Raw genomic sequence first — 16,667 nt, forward strand, 5'->3', positions numbered from 1 at the left:
AATGTATATAGTAAGAGTCGCTTGTAAAAGATTGCAACTTTTGCTGATGTACTAAAATTCCCAAGTCCTTGTACATAGGAAGCTTGTTCAACATGGAATTTGGTCAATTATTGTGGTGAAATTCTATCCTTCAAATATTTGTTTGTTTTAAGTTAATTTCTTAAATTATTGATTTTTTTTTTGAATTGAAATTAAATACAAGTATGATTAAGAATTTTAAATATTTATAAATTCTAAAAACTAAAAAATTTAAATTCATTTAAACTACTTTCAAAAAGTCATTTAACTATAAAATTAATTTAAACCGTAGAAAAATATTGAAAATAAGTTATAAAATTAATTACTGGTAATTTTAGCTCCTTTCCATTTTAAAGATCATATATTAATTATTATAGATTGATTATTGCTTAAAAGTAGATATATAAATTATAATATCATTTCATAAATTAATAATAAATTTATTAATTTTATTAAATTATTTGTTAAGTAATATATGCTCTTATTATTTATAGTTTTACATATTATAATTAAAAAAACTAAACTTTAATTCCTAAACAATATAAATTTTTTAAAATAGTACTTTTTATTTTTCAGAATTAACCTCTCTACAAAAGCAGTAGTTCTATAATTTTCTTAAGTTAATTTTTTTAATGCAATCTAATATTCTTTGTATTTTCGGAGGAGAAGTAGAGGTGATCATTTGGTCGATTTAATTTAAAATCGAATCGAACTGAATAAATCAAAAATTAAAATTTTAATATTTATAAAAATTAATTCGATTCGGTTTGATCGATTTGAATTTTTAATAAATTTTTTATTTTTTATTTTTATTTTTTTTTTGAAATAGTTTTTTGTTTTTATTTTAAAATTTAATTAGAATATTTTAATTTTAATATATGATATAATCTCTTTATATTATTAAAAATAATATATTATTATTATTAATCCGTTCGGTTTAATTTTTTTATTTTTTTTATTAAAATCGAATTGAATTGAAATAATTGAAAATTTTAAAATTAAAAATCAAATCGAATCGAAATGAATAAAAAATCAAACTGAATTTTTAAATTAATTTAATTAAGTTAATTTTTTTGAATCGAATACCTCATACTCTAGTTGGAAAGTAACGGAAGAAAAATATAGAATTTCTGATTTGTTTTTTAAATGATTATAGTTAGGGTTAATAGCAAAGAAAAATTCTCAAATCTTTGATTTTTAACGGTTATATGATAATTTTTTAAAAATAAATATACCCTCTACTATGGTATATAATTTATTTATACTCTGCAATTACTAATACTATTAATAATTAACAGTAGAGTAAATCTATTTTTAAATAATTTTATTATTTTTATATGTTATTTATCTTTAATATTTTTGTAAAAAAAATAACTTTGCTATTATTATTTTTATTTTCTTATTCAAATAAAATTAAAGAATATTTATTTCAAAAGACTGTCTTATTTATTTTAAACTTAATTTTTATAGTTCTTTAATTATTGAGAAAAGACATAATATAATGAACAAAATTACTGTTTTATTTATTTTAAACTTAATTTTCATAATTTTTTTAATTATTGAGAAAAGATAAATAATATAATGGACAAAATATTATTGAACTTGATATACGATTAAAAATATATATTTTAAAAGACTGTTTTATTAACTAAATAAAACTTTAAGAATCATGTTATAATTTATCTTATCAATTTTTTAAATTAATTTAATCTATTCGCGTGAATAATTTTAAAGTTTAATTTTATTGATTAAAAAATAAAATTTATATTTTTTAATAAATATTTGAATTATTTTATCCAATAACCTTAAATAATATATTTAAAATAGAAAGTTTTATTATTATTATTATTAACATATATAATAACACCATCTCAAATATTTTTTTATTATTTAATTTATTTTTTATTAATAAAAAAATTAAATTTTATATTTTTTACAATTATATTCTGAATATTTGTATTTTAATAGATTTACCTTAAAATTATCGGTGTTATTTATAATAGAGTAAAAATAATTTGTTAACTAAAATATATGATATATTTAAAAAAAAAAGTTTATGATAGATTCGTTAAAAAAAGTTTACGTAAAATTATTACAAAAATTTAATTAAATAGAATTCAATACAATCAATAATTTTAAATTTTACGTACCATGCAACATAATAAAAAGTGAAAAATAAATTATTTTTAATTAGCTAAAGAAATTTAATCCTTTCTTAGTGTGGCTGATAAGATTTGAGAAGGTGATGGTTTTTGAAACTTGTTACTTTTATTCTATTGACAAAGTCTAGGCAGCTTCATCCGAATAATTTTCATTCTTCCCATATTTCCTACCAATAAGAACACAAGTGTTTTCTATAAATCTCAAAATAACTTTTATTTAAAAATATTTAAATATTACATATTTTAAAAAATAATTTATTTTTATTTTTTAAATTTTATTTTAAAAATAAAAAGATATTAATAAATTAATTTATAGGAGTATTAATAAAATTATTAAAATTTAAAAATGACGTTTTTTTAAAAAAAGTAAGTTATGTTTTTTTTAGAGATGACAAATGACTTTTTTTAAATAAGCCATTTTAAATATTTTTTAAACATGACTTAATTTTTTTTATGAAGAAAATTTTTTATTAATCAGTTTTTTTATTTGTTTGAGGAGAAATATTGATATTTCCTATAAAACAAATCACTTAAGACTCCGCTTATTTTAGGGAAGATATTTCTTAGGAAAACATTTTTCACATTTTTTTTTACGCTTGGACCATTCAAAAAATTTAATTATTAGAAAATATTTTCTTCATAAAAAAGTAAGTTATTTTAAAAAAATGACTTTTTCGTTTGAAGACGTGAAATTATTTTTCACACTTTAAAATTCTTATTAAGACATTTATATAAAAATTTGTTAACAATTTTTATCTTTTAAATTAAAATTAAGTATATCTCATTAGAAAATATTTTTCATAGTAAATATTTTCCAAATACAAGTTATTTTCTATAAATATATTGTAGCTTTAGTGAAAAAAATTGAACAATGCAACTTTCAATTATTGTAGTAAAAAGATTAACAAAATCTCATACCGTGTGATTAGTATCATTCCCTTTTTAAGTATGATGAGTTAATATTTGTAGTAGTTATATATGTTTAGCTTTCTTGATAAATACAATAGAATGTAGAATATAGCATCCAATGTTTTTTAAATTTAGCTCTAGGTTAAAGGATAAGTATCATTGCATACATACATGCATTCATGTTTAGTTCATATGTCATACTAATCTCTTGTGTTGTACAATAATTATAACTCCAAAGAGAACCAATAGCACTCCTGATCCAACTGATTGGACAAGAGAGGGTGGTAGATTTTAGAGAAGAATAAGATCCCTAGTCTTGAGTTAGAAACAATCATAATGTTTGATGACAAAACTTGAGCCTTGATAAAAAAAAAAAGTGTTGGATGAGAAATTGAATAGCAAGCTGGAAGAGATGATGGTTAAGATCCTTAGAGCTATTGGAAAGCAACCCATAAAAGGGAATACTGAAACTGGCACTGAATAACAGGGCTCAATAGGAACTGACTCGATAACTAGGGTTGTCAATCTTATGGACAGGGAATTTTTCGATGTTGATGAATACTATAAGGATTAGGTTGCTAAAGCTATCAAAGAATTTGAACTAATGAGTTAAAAGTTCGAAAGCTTCAAACCTCTCTTCAAAAGTAAGTTAGTGAGTTAAGGTTCTATAACACTAAAGATTTTGACATCAAAGTTGAGGGAGAGTTGCTTGAAAAGTTCAAGATGCCTAATTTACCTAAATTTGATAGAATTGGAGATTCGATAGCCCACCTGAGTTTGTTGCTATGAAGACTATCCAACTGAATAAGGAGCAAGTTGCTCAGCTCTTTGCCCTATCACTCGAAGGGTCTAGCTTTTCTTGGTACCATAGTTCAGAAGTTATTTATAACAAAGTTTGGGATGAGCTAGTTAAGAAGTTCATATAGTAGTACTCCTACAACACTGCTTTGAATATCACTCTAAGAGACTTGAAATTTTTTGTTTTCCTTATGAGGTGGAGGAAGAAGGCTATGAAGATGACTAATTGTCCTGCTGAGAAAGATCAAGTCTATTTTGTATTCAAGAATCTATTGCCCCGCTACTATAAGAAGTTCTAATACTTGTCCATTGCCACTTTTGAGTAGCTAGGTGTAATACCCGGCTAGACTCCGGTATCGGAATTCCTACCGTCCGGTGGAATCTCGGATGTCGAAAGCCTCTAGTAGGGTAGAAGCATGTTTTCATAAAATGTTTTAACGTATTTCATGATTTTAAGTAAAAAAGAAATGAGTTTTTGCATGAAAACAACCTTGGAGGAAAACTCAGGTTCGGCCGCCGAACCTCAAGTTCGGCCGCCGAACATGTAATACCCGGCTAGACTCTGGTATCGGAATTCCTACCGTCCGGTGGAATCTCGGATGTCGGAAGCCTCTAGTAGGGTAGAAACATGTTTTCATAAAATGTTTTAAAGCATTTCATGGTTTTAAGTATGAAAATTAAATGAGTTTTTACATGAAAAGTCTTTGGAGGAAAACCCAGGTTCGGCCGCCGAAAGTCCAGTTCGGCCGCCGAACATGCATGCGTTTTTGGAGGCACGTTAGGCCCCCGAAAGCATGAGTGAGGGAAGTTCAGGTTCGGCCGCCGAAAGTCAAGTTCGGCCGCCGAACATGGCATGCGTGCGGAGGCACTTTCGGCCCCCGAACGTGGTCTGGCTAGCCACTATAAAAGGGGCACTTAGCCGAAATGGGCGAGCTTTCTCCCATTTTCGGCCACAGCTAGCTTCCGACCTCCCTCTTCCAGATCTAGTGTTCTCCCTTCAAATCCCCACCATTTTTCTTGAGTTTTAAGCTTACATTGAAGGTTTTGAACTTTTGAAACAAGTTTTGGAGCTTTGGGAACCCAGGAGCTCATTTTTGTGAATCTCCAAGTTTAGGTCGTCTCCCTCTCGATCTTCAAGAGGTAAGAGCCGATCTTAAGCTCCTTATATGTTTTAAGTAAGTTTTAAGTTGTTTTATGGGTAGAGATGCATGTTTAGGCTTGTTGATGAGTTTATGGGTTTTGATGTTTTGATAAACAATGTATGTTGTTTGGGTGTGTTTGAAGTGTTGTAGTTGGGGTATTTGATAGTTTGAGACCCCTAGGTGTGATGTATTGTGTTTATGCATGTTTTAGAACAAGTTTATGCATGATTGGTGAGTTTGGAGGCAAAAATGCTTAAGGGAGCCAAGTTTCTGCCCTTTGGCAGAAACCAGGTTCGGCAGCCGAAGGGAGTTTCGGCCGCCGAACATGGCTTGGGAGGCAGCTTTAGGCTGCCGAAGCTTGCCCCCGAAAGTTGGAGTTTCGGCTCTGTCCGAGACTTTCGGCCGCCGAAGGTGCCGCCGAACATGCATGAGTTTCGTCTCTGTCTGGGAGTTTCGGCCGCCGAAGGTGCCGCTGAACCTGCCTGACTTTCGGCTCTGGAGGGACTTTCGGCCGCCGAAGGTGCCGCCGAAAGTGCCCTGTCCAGCCTTTTCTTGCATGTTTTCTAGGGATGTTTTGAGGTGTTTTTAGGAGGTTTTTGGGGGTATGTTTAGAGTCTTGTTTATGTTTGTTTGGTACCTCATCTAAGTCCACCTGTGTAGGTTCGGACCCGAGGAACCGAGACCCCCGGCAGTGAGATAGCTGCCTTTGTGTTGTTAAAGCTTCAGTCATCAGGTGAGTGGAACAACCCCTTAAGTTTTAAAGTAAAGTAAATGAATAAATGAATGAATCATAAAGCATTGCTCATGCATCACTAATGCCATGCAATATTTCAGGATGTTTGCATTAGAATTCACGAATATGCTGCATTGCATAAATTGATGTTGATATGGATGGTTGATTGGATGATCCATGGTCCTCGATATGTATGATGAGATATGGCATGTTATGAATGAAAGTCCAGGTTGTACCCATTCTACGTCCCTGGCACAAAGAAAGAGAAAGTCCGGTTGTACCCATTCTACGTCCCGGCATATTGGAATGTTATGTTATGTTATGTAAGAGAAAGACCGGTTGACCCATTCTACGTCCCGGCACTTTGGAAAGGAAGAGGACTAATGGTGACAATACCATCCTTGATGTGATTAGCTGTGATGTGTTGCATTTCATGAAAGCATGAAAAAAAGAAAAAAAAAAAGGAAAAAGTTAAATAATATGATGAAATAATAAAAAATAAAATAAAATAAATAATAGTAATAATAATAAAAAGAATAATAAAATAAAATGAATAATAAATAATGAATAAGAATAAAGGAAATAATAAAATCAATGTTTTTAGTTTCTGCTCACTGGGCTTTATAGCTCACCCCCTCTCCCCTAACCCCAGTCTTGCAGGTACAGAGTAGATAGAGAAGTCAGCAAGAGTAAGAGAAGTTTATGTAATAGCTTAGCTGTGGACATGGTTTGTTTGTAATGTAATAGTATGATATGTAATGTAATGAAAGTTTAATAGTGTGCTTGACTAGAGTCTGTTGTATTCCCTGTACACATGGTCTTGTATGAGATATAATGTTTTTATGATGCCTATGTAACCCAAGCCTATGTTATGTTATGTTACCCCATTGGAGTTTTTGATGAGGACTCCAATGAGAGGTTTATGTTATGTTTGTGCATGCACAGGCTAGGCTTGGTAAAGGAATGATTGGATGAAAGAAAAGTTTTAAATTTTTATGTATGTTGTTGACCATGTATGGGATTAAACAGGTTTACAGGATGTATGTTTGGCTTGCTACGGGTTCTGGCGGCCTTAAGCCGACCTGAATCCTAGCGCTGGTAGCGGTCCGGTTTCCGGGTCGTTACAGAGTGGTATCAGAGCCCTAGGTTCATATGGTCGGACCTAGAGTGTCGGGCTCATAGATGTTATAGAAAGTCAAGCACAATAGGAAATCATGTCCACTAGGATAGGATGTAGAGTCCTGTCTAGAATGAAAGTATGATATGCCATGAGATATGCTATGTATATGATGTGGGTTCATGTGTTTCCACATGAACCATTTGATGCTAATGTTTTGTTATCTGTGCTGTTTTTCAGTAAACAGAATGCGAGGAACTCGTCGATTGGCTAGATTGACTAGAGTACCACAGGAGGATGAGGGCACGAGCGCCCGTCCTCCAGCATTGCCAAGGGCAATGTCAAGTAGGTCCAACAGGGACAGAGCAGTGGGAGACCCTAGAAGGTCTCTGGATCTGGGTAGAAGCAGATCAGTAAGAGGAACGGTTCAAGGAGGCAGGTCAGTGGATGTGGGAGAAGAGATGGATGTGGATCAGAGGAGGGATGGTAATCTTGGTGTGAGCATGCCAGAAGAGGGCATGGGTGAGTCTCAGGGAGGCACTCAGGCCTCGGGGTTTGTTCCACCACCCCAGTACCCACCTTTTTCACCATACCCCGGGTATTCGATGGGAGGTACATCAGATTACCCCAGTTTTAATCCTTACCCTTCTCACATGCCATACCCACCTTTCCACCCACAGTATCCACAATACCCTATGTACCCACCTCAACCCTCCTATCCAGGCACAGCAAACCCTATCCCAGGGGATGTTGCACCACCGCCACCAGCAGAACCCACAGTTCCAGAAACCCTAATACCTCAGCCTAGCTCATCTGGAGGGAGCAAAGTCAAGATGACCGACTACATGAAGTTGGGTGCTCCCCAGTTTGATACAGGTGATGATCCGTTTGTGTACCTGGAAAAGGTCAAAACAATTACAGATGAGATAGGGGCGGATGACAGTAGAGCCATTCAGATGGCTGGTTTCACTCTGAAATGCAAGAAGGCACGAGAGTGGTTCAAGAACTATGTGAAACCAAGGGTGGATAGTCTGTCATGGGAGGAGTTTGCGAATGAGTTCGCAGGATGGGCTTTCCCTGACAGTTCCAGGGAGCTGAAGATGATTGAGTTTGAACAGCTGAAGCAGATAGATGAGATGGGTGTCGATGAGTACACCGATAGATTCTTAGAGTTGTTGCCGTTTGCTGGGCAGCATCTGGACACAGATCCGAAGAAGTCGAGGAGGTATATCATGAGGCTCAATTCCAGGTATTCCTCTTTGATTCAGTCAGTTGATAGAGAAAGTTTCCATGCCATTATAGACATGGCCAGGAGAATGGAGGCTAGTGCCGTAATAGAGGGAAAAGTCAAGCAGTCAGTGGCACAACCTTCTGGTTCCAAGACCCCAGGTGGGGGAAGGATTGACCCTTCATCCTTGAGTTCAGGCAATAAGAGGTGGAATAATACCACCAGGAAGACAAAGAAGAATAAGTTCTGGAGCAAGATCAAATCAGGTCTGGGATTAGGAGGTGGCTCAAGCTCTGGTGCTGATAACGCAGTGTGTGCAAGGTGTGGTAAGCTACACAGAGGGGTATGCCGGTTTGGGACGACAGCCTGCTACAGGTGTGGGCAAGAGGGACACATGTCTTGGGAGTGTCCGAGAGCAGTTCCTACGGCACAGCCCCAGCAGACAACTTCGGGTAGCGTAGCACAGCCAGCAGCTTCAGCCGCAACACAGGCTAGTGGCAGAGGCCGAGGGAGAGGGTCAGCCTCTTCTTCATCAGGTTACAGAGGGGAAGGTCCGTCAGCTCCAGCACGGATCTTCACGATGACGCAGCAAGAGGCGAATGCATCCAACACCGTGGTGTCAGGTAATATCATCATTGGTTGTTCAGATGTTTATGCCTTAATGGACCCGGGTGCAACCCATTCTTTTGTTTCTTTGAGAGCGGTCGAGAGGTTGGGTTTGATGGTCTCTGGGTTAGAGTGTCCCCTATGGGTCAGTGGACCCAAGTGTGACCCGTCAGTGGCAGAGTCAGTCTGCCAGCACAGTCCAGTTTTCATAGAGGGAAGATGCCTATCCGCCGACCTAGTGGTTCTAGACTTGACAGATTTTGACGTCATTCTAGGGATGGATTGGCTATCTACCCATGGTGCTACCTTGGATTGCAGAGACAAGGTAGTTAAGTTCAGATGTCAGGATGGGTCAGAGGTTGTCTTTAGAGGAGACAGGGGGAGTACACCTAGAGGTTTGATATCAGCCCTACAGGCTCATAGGCTGCTCAGGAGGGGTTGTCAGGGTTATCTAGCTCATGTGAGAGAGCTAGACAGAGATGTCAGAGAGCCCGCCTCAGTGCCTGTGGTTAGAGAGTTCTTAGATGTTTTCCCAGACGAGCTGCCAGGTTTACCGCCTCCTAGGGAGATAGAGTTCGAGATAGAATTGATGCCAGGAACCAGACCGATCTCTATCCCTCCCTACAGGATGGCGCCAGCAGAGCTGAAGGAGCTTAAGGAACAGTTACAAGAGCTGGTAGATAAGGGTTTCATCCGACCGAGTACCTCACCTTGGGGTGCTCCAGTGTTGTTCGTGAAAAAGAAGGATGGATCCCTCAGACTTTGTATCGACTACAGACAGTTGAACAAGGTCACTACCAAGAACAAGTACCCGTTGCCTAGGATCGATGATCTATTCGACCAGCTAGCAGGAGCAGGTTGTTTCTCCAAGATAGATCTGAGATCTGGGTATCATCAGCTGAGGATCAGAGATGAAGACGTCCCAAAGACAGCTTTCAGGACCAGATATGGGCACTATGAGTTCCTAGTGATGCCGTTCGGGTTAACAAACGCCCCTGCAGCATTCATGGATCTCATGAACAGAGTATTTAGCCAATACCTGGATCACTTCGTTATTGTCTTCATAGATGATATCTTAGTGTATTCCAGGAATGCAGAAGAGCATGCCCATCATCTGCGGTTGGTCTTGCAGACTTTGAGGGAACATGGCTTGTATGCCAAGTTCTCTAAATGTGAGTTCTGGCTGAGGAGCATTTCGTTCTTGGGGCATGTAGTGTCAGAGAATGGAATTGAGGTGGACCCCAAGAAGACAGAAACTGTGGCTAACTGGCCTAGACCCATTTCAGTGACAGAGATTAGAAGTTTCTTAGGTTTGGCAGGTTACTACAGGAGGTTCGTTCAGGACTTCTCAAGGATAGCAGCTCCTCTGACCAGGTTAGCCAGGAAGAATCAGAAGTTTCTGTGGACCGACCAGTGCGAAGAGAGTTTTAAAGAGCTTAAGAAGAGGTTGACTTCAGCACCAGTTTTAGCTCTGCCATCTAGTGATGAGGACTTTACAGTCTTTTGTGATGCGTCCCGTGTGGGACTGGGTTGTGTACTGATGCAGAATGAGAGGGTGATTGCTTATGCTTCTAGGCAGCTGAAGAAGCATGAGTTGAATTACCCCACACACGACCTGGAGATGGCAGCAGTAATCTTTGCACTCAAGATGTGGAGGCACTACCTCTATGGGGTAAAATGTGAGATCTTTACAGATCATAAGAGCCTGCAGTACATCCTGAGTCAAAGAGATTTGAACTTGAGACAGAGGAGATGGGTAGAGCTGCTGAGTGACTATGATTGCAAGATTCAGTATCATCCGGGTAAGGCGAATGTCGTGGCAGACGCCCTAAGCCGGAAATCACTCGGTAGCTTATCCCACATATCGGCAGAGAGGAGACCAGTGGTGAAGGAATTCTACAAGCTTATTGAGGAAGGTCTACAGATGGAGTTGTTTGGTACAGGTGCCTTGGTGGCCCAAATGAGAGTATCACCCGTGTTTCTGGAGCAGGTGGCTCAGAAACAGCATGAGGACCCGGAGTTAGTGAAGATTGCCAGGACTGTTCAGTCAGGCAATGATAGTGAGTTCAGATTCGACAGCAAGGGGATCCTCCGCTATGGGAGTAGATTATGTGTACCAGATGACATAGGGCTAAAAGGAGACATTATGAGAGAGGCTCATAATGCAAGATACAGCATTCACCCCGGAGCCACCAAGATGTATCAAGATTTGAAGAAAGTTTATTGGTGGTCAGCAATGAAGAAAGAAGTGGCACAGTTCGTGTCAGTCTGCGAAGTGTGTCAGAGGGTGAAGCTGGAACATCAGAAGCCGGCTGGAATGCTTAACCCGCTACCGATTCCAGAATGGAAATGGGAAAACATAGCTATGGACTTCGTAGTGGGGTTACCGGCGGCGTCCAACAGAGTGGACTCCATATGGGTGATTGTGGACAGACTCACCAAATCTGCTCACTTCATTCCTGTCAGGAGTGGCTATTCTGTGGACAAGTTAGCGCAGGTGTATGTGGATGAGATTGTCAGGCTGCATGGGGTTCCTGTTTCGATAGTGTCAGATAGAGGGCCCCAGTTCACCTCCAGGTTTTGGCGGAGTCTGCAGAAGGCTATGGGTACCAGGTTGGATTTTAGCACGGCTTTCCATCCTCAGACGGACGGACAGTCAGAGAGGACCATCCAGACAATAGAAGATATGCTTAGAATGTGTGTGCTAGATTTTGGCGGTTCTTGGAAGCAACATCTACCTTTGGTGGAGTTTGCCTACAATAACAGCTATCATGCTAGCATAGGGATGGCTCCATATGAAGCTTTGTATGGAAGGAAGTGCAGATCGCCTGTCTGTTGGGAAGAAGTTGGAGAAAAGGCCTTAGCAGGGCCTGAGCTAGTAGAGATCACCAGCAGGGTGGTACCCATAATCAGAGAGATAATCAAGACTGCTGCAAGCAGACAGAAGAGTTATGCAGACGTCCGCAGGAGACAGTTAGAGTTTCAGGAGGGGGATCTGGTATTGCTCAAGGTGTCTCCAACGAAGGGAGTGGTTCGCTTCGGGAAGAAAGGTAAACTAGCCCCACGATACATCGGACCCTTTGAAATCTTGCAAAAGATTGGGAATGTGTCGTACAAGCTGGATTTACCTGCTTCAATGGCAAGAATCCATCCGGTTTTCCATGTTTCGATGTTGAGGAAGTTTGTGTCAGATCCGAGCAAGGTTCTTAGTGAGCCTGATGTGGAGGTCCAAGAGGATCTCACCTATGTTGAACAGCCAGTACGGATCATAGACACGCAGATCAGAAAGTTAAGGAATAAGGAAATCCCGATGGTGAAAGTCCTGTGGAACCACCACAACTTGGAAGAGTGCACTTGGGAGACACGGGAGTCTATGCTCCAGCAGTACCCTCATCTCTTTTAAGGTTGGATCCCTATGTGTTGATGTGCTATATATGTATGTTATATGGTTGCCATGTTATGTGTTGTTTGGTGAACATTCGGGGACGAATGTTCTTAAGGGGGGAAGAATGTAATACCCGGCTAGACTCTGGTATCGGAATTCCTACCGTCCGGTGGAATCTCGGATGTCGGAAGCCTCTAGTAGGGTAGAAACATGTTTTCATAAAATGTTTTAAAGCATTTCATGGTTTTAAGTATGAAAATTAAATGAGTTTTTACATGAAAAGTCTTTGGAGGAAAACCCAGGTTCGGCCGCCGAAAGTCCAGTTCGGCCGCCGAACATGCATGCGTTTTTGGAGGCACGTTAGGCCCCCGAAAGCATGAGTGAGGGAAGTTCAGGTTCGGCCGCCGAAAGTCAAGTTCGGCCGCCGAACATGGCATGCGTGCGGAGGCACTTTCGGCCCCCGAACGTGGTCTGGCCAGCCACTATAAAAGGGGCACTTAGCCGAAATGGGCGAGCTTTCTCCCATTTTCGGCCACAGCTAGCTTCCAACCTCCCTCTTCCAGATCTAGTGTTCTCCCTTCAAATCCCCACCATTTTTCTTGAGTTTTAAGCTTACATTGAAGGTTTTGAACTTTTGAAACAAGTTTTGGAGCTTTGGGAACCCAGGAGCTCATTTTCGTGAATCTCCAAGTTTAGGTCGTCTCCCTCTCGATCTTCAAGAGGTAAGAGCCGATCTTAAGCTCCTTATATGTTTTAAGTAAGTTTTAAGTTGTTTTATGGGTAGAGATGCATGTTTAGGCTTGTTGATGAGTTTATGGGTTTTGATGTTTTGATAAACAATGTATGTTGTTTGGGTGTGTTTGAAGTGTTGTAGTTGGGGTATTTGATAGTTTGAGACCCCTAGGTGTGATGTATTGTGTTTATGCATGTTTTAGAACAAGTTTATGCATGATTGGTGAGTTTGGAGGCAAAAATGCTTAAGGGAGCCAAGTTTCTGCCCTTTGGCAGAAACCAGGTTCGGCAGCCGAAGGGAGTTTCGGCCGCCGAAGGTGCCGCCGAACCTGCCTGACTTTCGGCTCTGGAGGGACTTTCGGCCGCCGAAGGTGCCGCCGAAAGTGCCCTGTCCAGCCTTTTCTTGCATGTTTTCTAGGGATGTTTTGAGGTGTTTTTAGGAGGTTTTTGGGGGTATGTTTAGAGTCTTGTTTATGTTTGTTTGGTACCTCATCTAAGTCCACCTGTGTAGGTTCGGACCCGAGGAACCGAGACCCCCGGCAGTGAGATAGCTGCCTTTGTGTTGTTAAAGCTTCAGTCATCAGGTGAGTGGAACAACCCCTTAAGTTTTAAAGTAAAGTAAATGAATAAATGAATGAATCATAAAGCATTGCTCATGCATCACTAATGCCATGCAATATTTCAGGATGTTTGCATTAGAATTCACGAATATGCTGCATTGCATAAATTGATGTTGATGTGGATGGTTGATTGGATGATCCATGGTCCTCGATATGTATGATGAGATATGGCATGTTATGAATGAAAGTCCAGGTTGTACCCATTCTACGTCCCTGGCACAAAGAAAGAGAAAGTCCGGTTGTACCCATTCTACGTCCCGACATATTGGAATGTTATGTTATGTTATGTAAGAGAAAGACCGGTTGACCCATTCTACGTCCCGGCACTTTGGAAAGGAAGAGGACTAATGGTGACAATACCATCCTTGATGTGATTAGCTGTGATGTGTTGCATTTCATGAAAGCATGAAAAAAAGAAAAAAAAAAAAAAAGGAAAAAGTTAAATAATATGATGAAATAATAAAAAATAAAATAAAATAAATAATAGTAATAATAATAAAAAGAATAATAAAATAAAATGAATAATAAATAATGAATAAGAATAAAGGAAATAATAAAATCAATGTTTTTAGTTTCTGCTCACTGGGCTTTATAGCTCACCCCCTCTCCCCTAACCCCAGTCTTGCAGGTACAGAGTAGATAGAGAAGTCAGCAAGAGTAAGAGAAGTTTATGTAATAGCTTAGCTGTGGACATGGTTTGTTTGTAATGTAATAGTATGATATGTAATGTAATGAAAGTTTAATAGTGTGCTTGACTAGAGTCTGTTGTATTCCCTGTACACATGGTCTTGTATGAGATATAATGTTTTTATGATGCCTATGTAACCCAAGCCTATGTTATGTTATGTTACCCCATTGGAGTTTTTGATGAGGACTCCAATGAGAGGTTTATGTTATGTTTGTGCATGCACAGGCTAGGCTTGGTAAAGGAATGATTGGATGAAAGAAAAGTTTTAAATTTTTATGTATGTTGTTGACCATGTATGGGATTAAACAGGTTTACAGGATGTATGTTTGGCTTGCTACGGGTTCTGGCGGCCTTAAGCCGACCTGAATCCTAGCGCCGGTAGCGGTCCGGTTTCCGGGTCGTTACAGAACATGCATGCGTTGCGGGTGTGCCTTAGGCCCCCGAAAGCATAAGTGAGGGAAGTCCAGGTTCGGCCGACGAACCTCAAGTTCGGCCGCTGAACATGGCATGCCTGCGGAGGCACTTTCGGCTCCCGAACGTGGCCTGGCCAGCCACCTATAAAGGGGTCCCTTAGCCGAAAACGGGCGAGCTTTTTTCCCCATTTTCAGCCAAGGTGAGCTCTCCGCCGTCCCTCACCGATCTTGAGTTTCTTCCTTCCATTCTTCATGATTTTTATGAGTTTGCAACTTGTTTTTGAAGGTTTTGAGCTTTTGAGCAAGTTTTGGAGCTTGAAGGTTCAAGGAACTCTCTCTCTTTCCCATTTTCCGAGCTAGGGTCGTTCTTCTCTCGATCTTCAAGAGGTAAGGACCGATCTTGAGCTTATGACATGTTTTAAGTAAGTTTTAAGTAGATCTATAGGGTACAATGCATGTTTAGCTCATGGTTAGGTTTATGGGTTTATATATGTGTTTATGAGCAATGTGGAGGCTTGATGTGTTGTAGATGGGGTTTTAAGTAGTTTGATCCCCCTAGGAACTTGCATGCTTGAGTATGTATGTTGTAGATTAGGAGAAATGCATGTTGGATGGTTTTTGGAGGCAAATGTGCATGAGGAACCAAGTTTCTGCCCTTTGGCAGAAACCAGGTTCGGCAGCCGAAGGACTTTCGGCCGTCGAACCTGCCTGGGAGGCAAGCCTTTCGGCTGCCGAAGCCTGCCCCCGAAAGAGGACTTTCGTCTCTGTCTGGGAGTTTCGGCCGCCGAAAGTGCCGCCGAACATGTATGAGTTTCGCCTCTGTCTAGGAGTTTCGGCCGCCGAAGGTGCTGCCGAACCTGCCTGACCTGCCTGACTTTCGGCTCTGGAGGGACTTTCGGCCGCCGAACCTACCGCCGAAAGTGCCTTGTCCAGCCTTCCTTTGCATGTTTTTGCATGGATGTTTTGAGGAGTTTTAGGGGAGTTTTAGGGGGATGTTTTTAGAGTTATGTTCTAGTTGTTTGGTCCCTCATTTTAGTCCACCTGTGTAGGTTCGGACCCGAGGAACCGAGGACCCCAGCAGTGAGTCTGTTGCCCCAGTGTCTGGTCAGAGCTATCCAGAGGTGAGTAGAATAAACCCTTATGTTTTAAAGTAAATCAATTGTAAAGTTTTGAGCATGTTCATGCATCATGAATGCCATGTGATGTTTTAGGTTGTTTGCATTAGAATTCACGAATATGTTGCATTGCATATTTTAATGTTGATGTGGATGAATGTTGGATGATCCATAGCCCTCGATCTATGATGTGATGATGTGATATGTACGGTACGAAATGTAAGACCAGTGGGACCCATTCTACGTTCGTTGACACTATGTAAGAGAAAGACCAGGACCCATTCTACATTCTGGCACAGTTGGACTGTTATGTTATGCTATGTTATGTAAGAGAAAGACCAGGACCCATTCTACGTTCTGGCACAGTTGGACTATGTAGAGGGCTATTGGTGACAAGTTCATCCTTGATGTGATTAGCTGTGATGTGATGCATTCCATGTTATCATATGTTTTAAATGCTTTATTATTCTGCTCACTGGGCTCTAGTCGCTCACCCCTCTCCCAAATTCCCCAGGTTTGCAGGTACAGGGTAGACCAGGAGGTCGGCAAGAGTCATGAAGTCTTGTCTCTGTAATAGCTAGTGTGGACATGATAAATGATTATGATGTTATGTAAAAGTACAGTATAGACATGTAATGTATTGATATTGAGGATTAGAGATTGTGCTTGACCCAATATGTAAGGTATTTCTTTTTATACATGATCTTAGAGGTTTGTGATGTTTATGTAAACCAACTCAACACATGTTGTATCGCCCTTTGGGGCATTGATGAGATGCCACAGAGGGGTCATGGTTATGATTATGTTTATGTTCAGCGCATGTACAGGTTGAGATTGGTGTATGATAGAATGTATGAAAGAAAAGTTTTAAATTTTTATGTATGTTCTTGATCATGTATGGGATTAAGCAGGTTTTCAAGATGGATGTCAGGCTTGCTACGGGTCCCGGCGGCCTTAAGCCTACCTGGATCCTAGCGCCAGTAGCGGTCCGATTTTCGGGT

This window comes from Manihot esculenta, chromosome 3 (assembly GCF_001659605.2).
Source record: "Manihot esculenta cultivar AM560-2 chromosome 3, M.esculenta_v8, whole genome shotgun sequence".
Taxonomy (NCBI): Eukaryota; Viridiplantae; Streptophyta; class Magnoliopsida; order Malpighiales; family Euphorbiaceae; genus Manihot; species Manihot esculenta.